A 16,755-nucleotide genomic window follows, 5' to 3' on the forward strand; every position below is an offset into this window, starting at 1 on the left:
GGGGGCTTCCCGTGTGGCCGAACTCATCGAATTCGAACCTCGAATTAAGCGCATTGTCTCTCACGTGCCGAATATTTATATTACACACCACCTTGGTAAACGCTGTAGGACGGAGGCCTCTTGCGCCAAAGGGCTGCAATTATGTAGGCATGAAGAATAAAGACATAGTATGTTAATAACATTGGATTTACTTAAAATACTATATTAGTTTTCATACAACAATTTGAAGGCATTACTTTTCATCACACCCTCGTACAAAAGTGATAACAGAAACGTGAAGAGTGTAAGTAAGAATTTCACATATTTACGACACACAAGGACATAAGCTGGCAATTACTACAGTGTCAACACTCTACAAATTGAAAATAACTTCCTTGAAGTGTGCTAAGTACACCTGAATGCGCTGCTTACGGTGTCACGGTAAGGCTTCCCTAAACGCGTTGACAGATACTGCAGGAAGGCTCTTATTACACAGCGAATGGCAGATTTCGTCAGTTGTGGAAGTTCCTTCGCTTTACATAACCGTAGAGCGAGTGTTCCAGAGCTGTCGGAAAACTGAATGTTGTGCAACACCCCTTTGGCCTGTAACCAACTTGCACACCATACCACAAAATGTTGAAATCGCCTGAGGCTTTTCACCCAAACGTTGTCGATTTTCCTAAGACCAACACAAAATATTTTGCTTGCTGACGTATCTAGTCATGATCTGATGAAGTTTGCATCACAGCAGGTCAGTAGTGTCTGGAGAAATTGTTGTTGTCGTAAGAACATCTGTGCAGTTGCCGAGAGTTTCCTGCCTTTAGATGTCTCTAACTCTTGAACCACATGCAGTTTCAGTTTATTCATTTCAAACGCCAACCAGTAAGCAGCCCAATGAACTTGACGGCAGTTGTAACGTTTGCGCGTGTCGCTGTGCTAAAAGTCTAGAACGTGTTCACGTGGTACTTGTACTCGCTCTCACACCTCTGACCTACCCTGGTGAATAGCAAATGAAAGTATTTCTGGCGACCCTTCACTGTCTCATCCACCTGACAATAGGGCACGTCCTGGCTACCACCAAATGGCGACCGTTAATGTTATGTCGTAATGTCAGTTAAACCTCTTTGACAAACCCAGTTCGGATAAAGGATTCCATAGTCGTAACTCGGATCTGAAAAGACCACTTCTTCCTGATATATGAACTCCATGATTTCTTCCTTTTCACCGACGTATGCATTCAACGAGCATTAGCTACAGGGTTGCCAACTATAATTGGTAAACACAATACGAGCTACATTATATGGCCAAAAAAGTGAAACACTCAGATGATATGGGTACATTTCGAAGTAGCTTCGAAGGCACGATCGCACCATCTGACAGATTTTTAAAGGTGCGCCGCTGAGGGTCTGCATTTGGTCGTCTGGTGGGTTCGTGCAATTTTGGGTCATTGGTGTATGACAGTGACCCAATTTCTGATGTCTGACCCGCAAAAGAGAATGTTTTCGGATGGCCATCTTTCTCATTGAAGGTTTGAAGGACTTCGGTCGTTCACTTATGTAATGAAATGGAGCACCTGTTGCCGTCCGTTCGATGTTATTTACTAAATGGCCACCAGTTTCCGTGATTCAGCATCATCTTCAGGCCTTAAATGACGCTGACGGCGGTAAACGATGTTGTGTCTCCAACCATCAACTACCAACCGTTGGAACACAACTTCTTTGTTACAGTCTACGGCAATCAGTTCATAACTGTTGACCATTGATGGAATCTATTGTAGTTAATCCCCTCAGCATTAGTTAAGACCTGACTATGGTGAACTGAACCTCTGAAACTGATAGCCATACAATAAATAAGGTCGAAACGACGGCTGTAGGTTTTCCATTTTATTACATACAATGGAAGATCTACTTATTGTCCACCAGAGACATCGTAACCCTTCACATCTGTGTCTGGCATGTGAGAAGAGGCAATGCACTCCGTGCAAGATCCTGTGTCACCCCACACCATTGATCGGAGATTAGCAGCTGCTTTAGAAACAAAGGAAAAGGAAGATTAAGTTTTAACGTTGCGTTGACATCGAGGAAAGAGTCGGAGCACTAAGGATGGGAAAGGAAATCGTCCGTGCCCTTTCAAAGATACCATACTGACATTTGCCTGACGCGATTAAGGGATATCACGAAATCATATATCTGAAAGGCCGGACGCGAACCTGGGCCGCCGTCCTCACAAATACGTGTCCAGTGAGCCAACCACTCCGTCACCTCACCTGTGAAGAATTAGGAAATTACCGTGAGATGCCTTCAACACCACAGCACAAACGGCCTCATTTGGAATGGTGACGTTACAGGAAAGCTTGGACTGCTGATGAATGACTTCGCAGTGTATTCAGCGATGAGTCACGGGCCTGCACGTTGGCGTCTATGGCGACGACCTGGAGAGAGGTACCATTCCTCCACAGTTGTGAAGAGGTACAGCGATGTCACTCTTGGCACCAGAGCATGGGTATCTGTCGGGTATGACTAAAAGTCACAGCGGTAGTGATCAAGGAGACCACAACATCCTCCCAGTGCCAGTATCAAGAGTAATGAGGATCAGTAATCACAACTGTGGGCCGCCTTGTCTCGGAAAGGATTCGACGGCCCTTCTAACTTTTGTCAGTGGATCTGTCCAGGTCAGAAGGGTTGCAACGTCACAGTAGGGTCACACTACCAAGTTCTTTATGAATCACTCAAGTAACATCACACAACCTCTCGAAAAATGAAGTTTCGTTTCGTATCCTCCATCCCTTCTAGAAACTTAACGTTTTTTGTAAGGCAATGCATACATGTGGAGTTTTGCCTCTTAAATTCTACGCCTTGTTGTATGTTAAAGAAACAAAGCGTTCGTAGCACTAGATGATCTCTTTTGTTTTATTCACAGAAATTTTAGGTGCGCTATGGTAACTATTGCGTAAAATGGAACGTTGACCTACTAACTCTGACGCCCACGCAGGCGTCTACGACGGCTGGAGGATCTCCAGGAGAGGCAAACTACGCCAGAAGCGAGTTTGCTGCCGGCAATTCCGAGGAGGCTCGGTGCTGGAGAGGAGCGTCGTCTCCAGGGAAGGCGTGGGCGAGCGCCGGGCGCATCGTGGCGATCCACCGCGCGCTTCCGCCCAGGGAAACAATGTAAGCGGAAGAGAATGCGAAAGAAAGCACAGCTACCAAGAAGCGCCGCGCCGGCTGCGCGAAATACACGGCTCGCTCAGAACACCCATACTGGCATCCGCCAGAACTATAATCTCTTTCGCCATTCTATCTCTCTTTCTTTCTCTCTCTTTCTCCTCTTTTCAGAAGCAAACACAAATGCCAAACACACACACACACACACACACACACACACACACACACACACACACACACAGCTTCATTCCTGTCTGCTTTCACATTACTTCACAACAGTAGAACACAGCAGCACAACAGAAGAACACGGCACCGAAGTCAGAAAGCCCTCTGATGTTATTCCAAACACTAAAGAAATTCTTTTGTGCCTCCGCTGAACTTGTTCTAGGCTTACAGTAAACGAAAAAGTTGTGGATCTTATAGTACTCCATACATATACAATCCCCATACGAAGGCATGATAAAGTACGACTCAGAGATATGTTCCGAGGAGTGAATGAACAGTGCTGAACTAGGTGTTCTTCTTAAGAATAAATATTGTATGTACAGATGGTGCGGTGACTGCCGTTGAGAAATGAATTAGAAGAGTAGCACCAACTGTTTACGTTATGACATCATCATCTTGAAAGAATGTATTTTTATTATAACGGTATTGGAAACTGGGGAGTAGTCTGAAGGAGGTTTTGCTGTTTTAAAGAGAGTTGTATTTGGGAGGACACAGCCTCTAATCTGCATCCATATTTAGCTTTTCCATGGTTTCTCTAAATTATTTCAGGTCAATGCCGCAGTCATACGCATTTGAAGTCCACAGTCAACTACCTATCCTAGTGCCTCTATAGAAGGTGATTTAAAAGTAACTGCACACACTTCGTGGATGTAATGTATGTATCAAAATAAGAGTAAAACGTTAAATAAAGTTTTGTCTGAAATGCATGATTTCCAAGTTACGGTGCGCAATGTCACTGATGGTAGGCATTACACAATGGAAAAGTACAGGATTTGGAGTGTTGTGTTCACGTGTGCAGCTGCATATCAACTATTTTTGCTTTTTCGACGGTGTCACTGCACATTTCAGTCGGGAGGCAAGAGTGCAGAACCAGTTGCTGCCAGTTAATATAGAAGCGCATAGGTTCATGGCGATATGTACTAATAATAGTTTCTCGGGCTTCCAGCAGAGTCAAGTGGTTTAAAATCCACGAGCTTTCGGGCGAGTGACTGTCTTCTGGTTGCTGCTGCCTTCCGTGACGTCACTTATAATGTTTGCGTTGTGTGGCCGCCGCGCCCAATTCAACCTTCCGATGGTCGGGGCCCACGCTGTGCTTAGCTGCAAGCCGCCGTCTTCATTGTGGGTGTTGTCACAAATTTTTATTTCGATCGCTTCTTTTATTATGCCACCCCAAAAACTGTTAGTCCGTGTGATAATAGATGTCTCGTAGAATGCAATACGGTGACCTTTTTCTAATGCGTGCTGTGCTACCGCCGATTTCTCTGGGTAAAGTAGACGAAAACGTCTCTCGCCTTCTATACAGCGCTGTTCAATGGTACGCAGTCTGTCCGATACATAACTGTCCACACCCACATGGTATTTTATATGCTCCTGGCGTTCTGAGGCCTAAGTCGGCTTTCACAGGCCTTAAGAGTTGTTGAATTTTTGATGGAGCTCTGAACACCAAATCGATTTTATACCTCCTTACGAGCCGGCTTATCTTTCCTGTTATTGAGCCAGATAACGGCAAGAACCCAGACTTCTTCGAGTCCTCCACGGAGTTTTTCTGCTTACGTATTTTAGGAAAGATAGCTTGTGAAATCTGGCGATCGATGTAGCCGTCTTCCTTCAGCACTTTCCGTAAGTGGCTCAGTTCCTTCGGAAGTTTACACAACCTGAGACGGTTTCTGCTCGATGTACTAAGGCCTTCAAAACAGAACGTTTCTACGACTGATGGTGATAGCTGTTAGCGTGAAGATATCGGACTCTGTGTGTGTGTGTGTGTGTGTGTGTGTGTGTGTGTGTGTGTGTGTGTGCGTGTGTGTGTGTGGGTTTCCGGTAAACGTTGTAGCTGAGACACCCATTTGCTTTGCGGTGGACGAGAACATCAACGAACGGCAAGCCACCATCTGCCTCTATCTCCAGCGTAAACTTGATGTTGTCATGGATGTTGTTGATATGTTCCAAGAACTGTCCCAGTTTTTCACGTCCATGAGACCAGACAACGAACGTGTCGTCGACGTAACAATAAAAACAACTAAGATTTTCATTAGTCGTGTCCAGGGCGATGTTTTCGAAGTACTCCATGAACAGACTGGCTACAACTGGAGCTAATGGGCTTCCCATCGCAATGCCGACCGTCTCGTTGAAATATTCTCCATCATACAAGAAATACGATGACATCAGAGTATGCTTGAATTATCCACAACACTGTCGTCAACTAACTGGGAGAGCGGACCCATAAAGTCTTTAATGGGAAGGAGTGTGAACAATGACACTACATCAAAGCTGATCATAATGTCTCCTCCTCCAAGACACAGGCATTTAACTCGTCTGATGAAATCGGCTGTATTCTTGATGTGGTGCACAGAGTGACCAACGTGCGGGGTATGGAGGTTGGCGAGTCTGTAAGTCGGCGATGTCATGGTGCTGGCGACGGGGCATAGAGGCGTGTTCTTCTTGTGAACCTTTCAATGGCCATACTATGTAAGTGGTCGAGGTGCCCGAGGAAGGACAGCTTTGATAACATTCTCTTCCAGCGAAGACCTTTAGAGTTTCGACATCTTCCTCATTATTCTTGAAGTTGGGTCCTTCGGCAGTTTTTGATCAGTGCATTCCCTCAGCATCAACCGAATCTTCGCGTTATAGTCGGCTCTTTCCGTAATGACGGCTGCACTGCCCTTGTCAGCTCCCAAAACCGCGAGGTGTGGATCGTTGAGGGGTTCACGAAGACCATTACGCTCAGCTCTTGTCATGTTCGAAATCGACGGCTTGAAGAAGGCGGCTTGTTTCTCGGCGAATTTCTTCTGCAGTTTCATTGGGCACCTTGTGTACTTCTTGTTCCAGGCCACTTATCATGTCAGCAAAAGGGATACTCTGCTGCGGTGGTGCATAATTAAGACCCTTCTTGAAAGCTGTCATGGCACCCGTGTCTATGTTTCTTGTCGTCATGTTGATAACGGCGCGTTCTGTTGCTTTCCGCTCTGCTCCATCCTGTTGCTGTAAAAGCCGGCCGAATTTCCCTTTCTGTCTTTCCATGGTTGTCTTATGTGTTGACATATGTTGTGCTACTGTGGCTGCATAAGTCCATTCCCAATCCAAAGCCGAGTGTGACTCCGACAACCGCAAGTGGACGGCCATTAGCTCGCGGTTGTTTGTATCCAACTGCTTTCTAGTACGATGTGTCCTCTTTCGCAACAGGGCGAAGCTGGTACGAGGAAATATTCTCTTGGCAGAACACAAAAGAAGAAGAGGTAGCAGTGTTAATATGGGGGCTCACGTAGGCAAAACGTCGACTGGTCTTCTCTTCACGGCAGCGTAATAGAAAGGCTAGAGAACTTAATAGACTAGCCTTCTTCACGCTGTAAAAGGCAGCGCGGCTATATTAGGACCGCAGCAGCAACCATAAGATATTCACCACGTGACAATGGCCGAGGAGTACTCGGCCGAAAGCTCGTGGATTTTAAACTACTTGACGCCGCTGGAAGACCGAGAAACTTTTTTGGTTTTATAGTTGTTTTAGTGCCTGATAATGAAATCGTCTAACGAGCTCCTCGTTCAGACCCTGAAGGCCAATAACGAACGGCCTATGCGTCATCCTCTGTCATGCGTCGTCATGTGATTGTAGTATGAAGCAACACGTGACTTTGTTTGCAGTCGACACCGCGAGAGTGACACCTCCAATAATCGTACGTAGGCTGACGATAATGTTTAACACCCGAAGATAATGGATATACAGGGTGATTCAAAAATAAGTGTACACAATTAGTGGGCGTAATGACTACATCAAAATAAGAGTAAAATGTTAAACTAAGTTTGCTTTACGTCTTTCAGAGCTATGCAGTACAGACACTCGGAGCACTATGCGACTTAACTTCTGAGGTCATCAGTCACCTAGAACTTAGAACTACTTAAACCTAACTAACCTAAGGACATCACACACATCCATGCCCAAGGCATGATTCGAAACTGCGACCGTAGTAGTCGCACGGTTCCGGACTGCGCGCCTAGAACCGCGAGACCACCGTGGCCGGCTATGTCATCGTCTTCTGCATCTGAAGATGTTATTCATTTCCCTAATATATCGCGGGAAGTTATTCTATAGTCTGTCTCCAGTTACTGAGAAGGGCTTCGAGAAGGTCGCTGAGTGATGGGGTGGCAATGGGTGTTTGTATCATGTTTTTCACATAAGAGCATTAAGGTTGAGGAGACGTATAAGGGGTACTATTAGTTGATAACACAATAGAGAAGAAAGAGCGTATTGATATCTCTGCACTTATCTGCAGGCAGCCGTATATCCATGCACATAATGGTGAAATAAGATCAAAGATTTGAACATGACAAATGTAACGAAGACAGGCATTCATAACCAGTTCGTTCAGGCGTTGGTCAAGTTTATTTTTAAGGTCAGGAGGGAATGGAGTTTTAGTACTTTCGTAGGGTATCAAGAAATGATGATGCCCTCTTGCACATTGCAGTTACGTGTTCAGTTTAGATTTTCATCTGTTATTAGTCCTAAAGTCTTTGCTGAAGGCGAGAAGTTGATATTTGTTCCATATATGATTAACGGTTGCAGGGATTTTTCATATTTGGATGCTAATGAACCGAGAATGACAAATCTGCGTCACTTGGGTTTTGTATGGGTTGATTTTTAACCCTATATCCTGCACCTATTCTCATAGTTCACACAGATTAGTATTTATAATCTTAGACGGATAAACTATACTATTTGATTATAACACCGTAATTCTTAGTTCCTTTACTATACTGTGAAAAATTATTCGGATTTTTCTAATATGTTTGACGAGATGCGCTGAGTGCAATACGCTCTAATTAAAATTTTCACCAATTATGAATTCTACATGCAGTGGTGAATATTATTACTTTTAGCTTTAAACATCGTCTGATCAGAATTTTGTTGGTCTATAATGTGCGCCTAGCTGCTCGACCATTATTTGCCTCACAGATATCGCAGTGACGATAATACGCTCTAATTAATATTTTCACCAATAAAGAATTCTGCATGCAGTGGTGAATACTATAACTTTTAGCTCTAAAAACCGTCTGATCGGAGTTTTGCTAGTTCATAATGTGAGCTGGCTGCTTGGACGTTATTTGCCTCACAGATATATATCGCAGTGAAGGCAGCTGCACAAAGAAAAATACGAGTTTTTTGTTACATCACTGCAACAACATACGAAAAACTTTCAACTTTTTACCTTAAAACATTTTTGCATCTCAATTCGAGTATTTAATGATATTGCTTGAATCTTTCTGTTTTGTTTCACGAAATATTATGAGACTAAAATTCCACTGATGTTCAGGAATCTACTCTTTCTATCTACCAACATAAATACGTGAAGCTTGACCAACGATTCATGTTATTCAAGAAAATTATCATGCTGGTTAGCAGGGTGTTCAGTAAAAAAATTATGTGGTAATCCATCTATTTATCTTACGTTTGCAACATGTGCTTCCGACTCAAAAAATAAAACAAAAGTCTGAGCACTTGTACACGCATCCTTCACGTAAAACCTGCCAAACAAAAACAATCATGTTCCCTTTCCTGGTCGTGCCCTCTAAATTGCGTCAAGCTCCCGCACTACTCCTTCATACAATATTTTCAAATTACACTCAGAGATCTACTTCAATCTTTGAAAACCAAAACACTTTACTGTGAATTAGCACAGATGTCCCGAATACTGTTCATCGCCGTGTTCCAAGGACTGTCTCAGGCTTCGTTCTGTCGACAAAGTGTGCGAAGGAGTGGTGCTTTGATTTCACAATAGCTGTAGTTATAATGATCTTGAAAATTTCGTGGACCGTTCCGTGTCGAGCGATTAAGTTTACGGCCGGCTGCATCTATGGTCCACGTTATCGCTGGTAGGCGGCTCTGCTGTTAATGCAACTGTCTCAAGCAGCGAAATATACAATGGTAAAAATTGCAACCATAGTTAATAGACATTATAAGATTTAAATTTGTCCCCTACAAAATTCTTCGAAAAAATTTTAATCCGTGGCTCGGCATTCTGATGGGTTGAAACGTTAAAAAAAAGTCTGTGAACATTAGAAGAAAGTGGTAACTCGCACACAGTTTTGAAGGGTAATCCGAATTCATCGTTTAAAGGTTCGACACTACAATAGTTCGTGCTGAGTTTGTGGAAGTGTATGCCAATAAGGCACCAGAACTTGACAAAATATTTAGGGAGGCGGACACTTCAAGTGCGTTCAAACAAGTCTGAAGAAAGGTCAGATATCTGCCTGTGAAGAAATAGGAATCTCAACTGAAGTTGGTCCGCTTCTGCTAGAAGATTGACTTCTCATAATCACGGCGATGGTGGAACAACTAAAAAATAGTCATTGGTCAGTTTTAAACATCCTCTGTGACATTCACCACTCACTAGATTCTATGACAGCTCAAATCCATTCTAAAAATCCGTCGTCAGCAGTGGTTATGCTGCAGCTTTATCAGGCCGATCCAGATTACTTCTGTAATCCCCTAATCAATGTGACGTATGGCCACATCTACGATTATGACCCTGAGACGAAGGTGAAAAGAAAAGAGTAGAAACAGGGGAAGTCATGAACGCCGAAAATGACAAAAATAGAACCACCGTCTGACAAGGTGGAGCTGGGTGTGTTGATGACAGATTTATGCCCGTATGAGACAAACTGTTACAGGAGCATACTACCAAAGTCTCTTAATGAAATACTTAGAGAGTGTCGCAGGAAGGATTGCAATATGGAATAACGAAGAGGCACAAAGTTCTAGATGGCCATAAATGCTGATTAAATTATCAGGTGCGATTCAAGGCAAAGATCAAAGAATAACGTGTGTATGTCACATTTTAATGTGACGGTACAGTCGCAATGCATTAGTTCACTTGTATCAGAAACAAAATGTAAATTAAGAGACTCGTCTGAAAGAGCCGAACATATTACTTAAAAATTCTGTTCCACGTTAAAAATTATTCTTTGCAGCAGTACGACAAAGAAAGTACGCAACCAAAGGACTGTATGAAATCAAAGGGCCAATTAACCTGATATCCCGGGAAGAGAGTCAAAAGCAAATAGGAGTTCTTTTGAATCATGGCCCAAATAAGATAAATGTACTCACTTTCTTTAAAGTTTGTTCACAAATAAAGAACTGATAAAGAAAATGCATGCAAGTGAGGAAATGGAGGTAGTTATAAGATGTCAGGTAGCAGTTAATTCAAAATTGCTTATGATCGAGTTAAACAGCATACATACTGTATTGTTCTCTTAAAATTAATAAAAGGCCGTCACTAGCTTACATGTTTGCACTGTAATGAATAGTGATTAAACGTGAACAAATTATGGAATTTTGAACTTAACCGAATAAGTACAAGATCGAAATGAATGATATTAATTACTTCATGGAGAATGACAACAACAACACTCTGTTTTCTCTCTTGGCCTCAGTAGAAATACATACATTTAACGCAGTAACAACTGTTGATATTATAGTTTTTCAATTGTATATTTCGCGTGCTCGATCATTTGACCAAAGATATAGAACGAGTGATATGGTGCTGGCTCTATAGCGCAGCGAACGGCATGATGCGGAATTGTGAACAAGGAGCCGCTTGTTATTAGGACCTAAAGTGATGCGTCTTTTTGAAACAGAACAAAATAACGTATTTCACCGGATATTCTTAAGTTACTGAATTACTTACGTTTATTTATAGTTCTACTAAACTTAGTATCCACGTACAAATGTCGATGTGTCATTTGAGTAAGGAGAATATCAAGTGAGACTGAACCCTTCTCCGCTCGACATAGGTGAAAGCGGCTGCGATTTATGTTTGCTATGCGCCACTAGAATGCATAGTAGTCCTGATTTTCAAAGCACTAGCATACTTCGCAACACGATTGCAGTCGTCGCAACGACAGCCTCCATGATTTCACCTATCCAGGTGATATCACAGCAACACAGCATAATGAAAAGATTCAAAGACTACAGAAATATCTGGTACGGAGCATTGGCAAGCAGGAGACCTTCTGCAATCACATTATCAGCAATGGGAATGATCACAGCAGGTATTATACCAAGTTAAGTCAAAAAGTAGTTCCACTTTCGTTCTAAATGTCATTGTGTTGGCAGTACTGGATAGCGCGCTCTGCACTCCACTTCGTTTGTACTTTGTGGAAAGTGAATTGATAGCTTTACTTCTCTCCGTTTGCACCAGTGAAGAGCAGCGTTCTCTAATCCGAATTTTTGTGATCCAAAGGAGTGCCAGGAACTTCAGTCCGTTGACGACTTACGGTACAATACAGGTCCACTTTTTCACGATGCTCATTCATTTACCACTGGACTGCATGATTCTATAGCAGCTGAATAGACGCGAAGGACTAGGAAACAGCAGGACCACCCAATCTCATCCATCACTCATGCCAACATTAACAATGTCCGTACACTGATTTTTAATTACCGTCGAGTGTCTGTTCTTAAAATTGTAAACCATACATACGTTAGTCACTGCTTATGTGGAATACCACGAAGGGTTAAAGGATGCAGAGTTGGCTAAGAGGTTATTGCAAACGTTTAGGAAACCAAGCAGTGCCAGATTTTCTAGAGAAAAACTGGGGAAGATGATGCACAAAACCAGTGAAACGGTAGAAGAATTTTCAGACAGATTTAGGAGAACGAATGCGCACACGTATGAGTTAACACAAGATGCGAGTGCAAATGAAGCTCTATTGAAAGAAGCAGAGAATAGAGCTTTAGACGCATTTTTGCAAGGGGTCTCGCCGGATTTTTCACGCCGGATCATCATCATCATCATCATCATCATCATTTAAGACTGATTATGCCTTTCAGCGTTCAGTCTGGAACATAGCCACCTTATAAAATTCCTCCACGATCCCCTATTCAGTGCTAACATTGGTGCCTCTTCTGATGGTAAACCTATTACTTCAAAATCATTCTTAACCGAATCCAGGTACCTTCTCCTTGGTCTGCCCCGACTCCTCCTACCCTCTACTGCTGAACCCATGAGTCTCTTGGGTAACCTTGCTTCTCCGATGCATGTAACATGACCCCACCATCTAAGCCTGTTCGCCCTGACTGCTACATCTATGGAGTTCATTCCCAGTTTTTCGATGATTTCCTCATTGTGGACACCCTCCTGCCATTGTTCCCATCTACTAGTACCTACAATCATCCTAGCTACTTGCATAACCGTAACCTCAACCTTGTTGATAAGGTAACCTGAATCCACCCAGCTTTCGCTCCCATACAGCAAAATTGGTCGAAAGATTGAACGGTGCACAGATAACTTAGTCTTGGTACTGACTGCCTTCACACCGGATACGGATGGAAAATCCAAGTGACTTAGCAACAGCATTGTGCATAGCTACACATTTGCAGGAAGTGGATAGCGCCACTAGAAGTCGCAATGACCAGAAAAGTTTTTCGACTTCCAAAGAGTGTTACCGTTGTGGGTAGCGAGGTCATTTTAAGGCACAATGTCGGGAACCGCAGTGTTTCAATTGTTAGAAAATAGAGCATAAGGCACGGCAATGTAAAACCAAGAAACGGGTTAATGATACAGCAGGTAAAAAACTGTTAAATGAAAAAGGGAGTGTTCCTGCCGTCTGGAGGCATTCCTAGTAAAAAGAGGTACTCAGAGAGTGCATGAAGAGTCGGACTGTAATTTGATGGTTTGGATAAAAGATAAGTGTCGAAGAGCTTTAGTGGATACTGGAGCGCATGTATCAGTTGTCAATGTGGACCGCGTGGGAAGAAAGGATTGGAAGGTCGAGATACAGATTGCGCGCAATAGGTGATAAAAAATTAGATGCACTAGGGACAGAACAGCTCAAGTGTAAGATAGGGAACGTGTGGTTCCGGGAGCAAATGGAGGTGTTGTCAACTGTGGGACAGGGCTTTTCAGCGATACTTGGGTTGGGTGATTAAACATCACGCCAAAATTCACCTTTCGCAACATACGCTGGAACTTGATGGGAACTTGTTCTCAATGGGTACAGCCGTTGCAAATGTTCCAGAGTCGCAAGGTGCACCGATAGCTAAGGTGATACCAACTAAACTGCTTAAAAGTGCATCAAAGGTGATTTTGTGTGACAAAGTACGAACAGGTACAGGGATGTTGATCTGGGTACCGGTGGATGTCGATGTCCCACAGTAGTGGTTTTTAGACGAAAGGCATTGCTTTACTCGTAGGAGTCTATCTCGGGTCACGGTCATAAACGGGCAGTTTATTGTTCCGATGAATTTAGATAACTTCGGGCGGTATGATGTCGATGCCGAACGGATTACTAATAGTCACAGTAGAGTTAATGGCTGAAGAGGACATCGATAGTTCGAGGCTAGACTATGATGTAAATCAAACCGTCAGCACATCTGCACTTCGTGAGAAGGTAAATCATTTGAGAGGAAATGATCGTTCGGGTATGGAAGCATTATTACTAAAGTATAAAGCATTGTTTGAAGCACAGGGTACATTACCTGCTACACCCATAACACAGCGTCGTATTCCGACAGGGAATCACGCTCCAAGATATCGTAAGCCATACAGACTACCGAAACAATTACAGCCAGTAGTAGAGCAATTAATAGAGCAGCAACTGGAACATAGGATAATACAGCACAGTAATAGTCCTTGGTCTAGTAGCATGGACCTAGTTCCAAAGAAGACCCCGGACTGGGCGAAAACATTTCGGTTTTGTCGCGATTACAGACATTTGAATGAACGGACAGTGGCGGACGTACATCCTAGGTTTAAGGATGTGACGGATCATTCAGCTCTGAAATGGTTATTAGGTCTGAAAGACCCAGCGAGTAGGATAGTGATATGGGCGCTGAAACTCAGTGAGTTCGATTATGAGGTGATACACAAGCCAGGTGTGAAACATGCCAATGCTGACGCATTGAGCAGGAAAGTGACAGTATTACAAGTAACAGGGGTGACTGATGATGAGTGGAAAAGGGCACAAGCTGTGGATAGTGATGGCAAATTGTTCAGAAAGCAACCGCAGTTCATAGTACAGGACGGGTTACTTTGCAGGTCGACGAAATGCGGCCTGCGCGTCGTCGTACCAACAGCGTTAAGATCTGAAGTTTTGCAACAGGAGCATGACCATTTTCTTTCAGGACATGGGGGGAGAAGCGCTACGGATAGGCCGATAGCGGAGAAGTTTTGGTGGAGGACACGACGTCAAGACGTGGACGAGTACGTCAGGGATTGTGTGCCATGCTCACAGCGTGCGGACTTGAGCCATCAAAAGATTCAGCTTCAAAGATCACCAGAAGCAGACAGATCTTTCCATCAAATCGGAATTGATGTATTAGGCGCATTTAATAGGAGTGCAGCGAGGAATAAGTATGTGTTAACAGTGAATGAGCCCTTTTATAGGTATTTAGTCATGGTCGCATTACCAGATCAGAAAGCAAGTGCGGTGGCACAAGCTTCAGTTAATAATTGGTTACTCAGGTATGTGATACCTCAGTCCTTAATTTCGGATCAAGGTACTAATTTCACGTCTGAGCTGATGAAGCAACTGTGTAAGTTACTGAAAGTAAAGAAACTACGCACTAGTCCATTCCATACACAAGCAAATGACGAACGGAGAGAGTGCATCACTATGTAAATAGTCAACACACCGACTAGGATGTGTACCTGCAATTCGTAACCAGTGCATAAGGTACATTCGTCGACAGGATTGTCTCCATACGAAGTGGTGTATGGGCGGAAGATGCCATCACCTTTTGACATGCTTCGTCCAAGGCTGGGAGCGGAGGGCGAGCATGTCGGGCAATTTACGAAAACCATTAAGGAAGTATGGCAGAGAGTTAGACGAGCTAACACGAAATCGTTGGAACGACAAGAGCGAATGGGAGGTACAACGATGAAGTTGCCACAGTACAGAGTAGGCCAATCGGTGCTACTAACTAATCCGTATGTTCCGAAAGGGAGAACCAATAAAATAAGTTCACAAACAAGTTCCAGGGACCGTGCTAGGTAGTGGAAATGACATCACCTGTCAATCTAAAATTACAATTACCTACCAAGACAACGGTGGTTCACATTAATAGAGTTAAGCCGTTCCAGGGGTAGTAGATCCGTGTATATGTACTTCTTCTTGTGGCAGAAAGTGAAAAGAAGCGCCAGAAGCAGACAGGAATCCAGGTATTAAGTGTCAGTTGCATTCGAGGGATGTGTAGTTAGCAGTAATTAACAAGTGTGTATTATTTTTGTTCACGGACTAGGGTTATTTTATTGGTATTAAGGGGAAGTTAGTGGATATACACACAACAGAGATACGGCGATTAGGTACAGAGTTGTTGAACGTGACACGCGTGGTGCGTGGGATGGCTACAGGGTTACGAGAATATATAGAACATACACAGAAATTATTGAATACGGATCTGGAGCAGGTACAAATGCGATTGGATATAGTGGAAAGGAAGCTGGAAATGGCTAAATTGCTGCAGAAACTGGTTAACAGCATTGGTGATGCACGAGTGAGAATGGATGAATTGCATGAGGCAGTACATCACGCACTGCACAGGCAGGTGAGTGTGACGTTGATGCCACCAGAAGAATTCAGACGGAGTCTGAAGCAGGCAGAGGGAGAGTTTCCAGAGGGGATAGAGCACGTAGTGCCGATAATTGAAGCAGCTATGTCACTTTTTTATCATATGTCTATGATTAAGGTAACAATGGATCTAGTTAAGATGTATATAGAGATTAGATTTCCAGTAACTAGTGTGGGGAGACAGTATCACTGTTACACAGTGCATCCTTATCCAGTCAGATGGGAGCGCATGGGGAAGGGCGTACAGTTCAGGACACAGGAGGTTTTATTAATTTCTAAGGAGGGGGATAATCATGCTACGATGTCGAGTTTAGAGCTGAGTAGATGTCTAACGGAGTCAGTTTCCATTTGTCCATAACGGTTTATTTTCGTGGGCAAGGGGTCGTGTGAGATCCAGTTATTTAGGGCAGAAGCAGAAGCTTCTGAGTGTCGGAGAATAATAGGAAGCCTACGCCACATTTTCAGCAAGTTGGGAGGCATTGGATGTATTCAGTATTTGCTACGGAGAGGATATCAGCCAAGTATTATGACAATGCGAATTGGACAGCAACCATGGAGATAGAATTATGGGACAGTGGTTTGCTAATCAACGGGACAAATTGTGAAATAGTAGGGGATCGTTTCAGCTTATCAGCGACAGCCACGGGAGTCCCCAAGGTTACAGATACTCATTTGACGTTGTACTGGCCAGATATGTCATTCAGCATTGCCCCAGGAGAAACTTTGACGTATATTAAGAACACCTTGGAAGCAGCTCTACTGCAAACGATAGATAAGCTAGTAGATTCGGAGAAAGGTCAAATTTCAATGCAGCAATTATTAAGGCATGTGG

Source organism: Schistocerca gregaria, chromosome 3, assembly GCF_023897955.1.
Source record: "Schistocerca gregaria isolate iqSchGreg1 chromosome 3, iqSchGreg1.2, whole genome shotgun sequence".
NCBI lineage: Eukaryota > Metazoa > Arthropoda > Insecta > Orthoptera > Acrididae > Schistocerca > Schistocerca gregaria.